We start from the raw sequence: 819 nt of genomic DNA on the forward strand, positions 1-819 counted from the left end.
ATTTCAAAATACCCCCCCCCCCCTCATCTTTTGTAAGATTTCAGAGCGAGTTCATTCATATCACTATACAGAGGTACAGAATATTCTATATATTGAAAGAGTAATGTAGATGCTGTAGCAAGAATAGTATGAAGATTAATACATGTATGCTAATTATTCTGAAATAAAAACTTCATAGAGATACATAAATACATATATGATTTTTTTTATTTAGATAAATAATGATACTTAAGTATTTGATGTTGCTGAAATTAGAGCAGTCAGTTAAATCATACATGTATCATAATCCTACTCCTTGTGAGTGTGAAGATAGCGTAGAGGATGAAACACTCGCTTCTCATCTCGGCACCCCGATTTCTCACACATTAGATACTCTTTTACAATAGTATCCGAACAAAGAGAGGCATCAATATGTTGGTTGTAAAACTTGATTGCTAATCGTCGTACAGTCCCACTTGAACGGTGAACGAACATAGATATGGTAAGGCACAACGTGTTAGGAGCTGTAAAATAAGTAAAGTTTAAAGCTCCTTCTGAATTATTTAATATTTGTCTGATTTCAAAGAGAATTTTAACAAATGAAAACCATTCATTTCATGTGGGAAATATGATTCTGTATGCATGTAGTGGCTCGATGTTTATTCAATCTGTTATATAAGATACCGTCTCGAAAGTGACTTTTGCAATACCAAAAATGACCGGAATTGGTTTCCGTATTAAAGAACCCCTGAGGACCTTTAACTACGTTATCAGTTGGGCAATGTCGCTTATTTACTTTACACATGAATGGGATGGAGCAGGACATGGGATTTATAGCGT

At 34.4% G+C, this 819-nt stretch overlaps 1 protein-coding gene across 3 annotated transcripts in view; it reads left to right on the forward strand.

Moving 5' to 3' along the window:
- Positions 1-503: 503 nt before the first annotated feature.
- Positions 504-819, forward strand: part of LOC125647182 (beta-1,3-galactosyltransferase 5-like) — a 9776-nt gene continuing 9460 nt past the window's right edge. For all 3 annotated transcript variants that reach the window (XM_048873877.2, XM_048873884.2, XM_048873870.2), the window contains exon 1: positions 504-819. This exon is cut by the window's right edge and continues 18 nt beyond it. The gene's annotated coding sequence lies outside the window, so the exon portion shown is untranslated.

This window comes from Ostrea edulis, chromosome 1 (assembly GCF_947568905.1).
Source record: "Ostrea edulis chromosome 1, xbOstEdul1.1, whole genome shotgun sequence".
In the NCBI taxonomy this organism is placed as follows: Eukaryota; Metazoa; Mollusca; class Bivalvia; order Ostreida; family Ostreidae; genus Ostrea; species Ostrea edulis.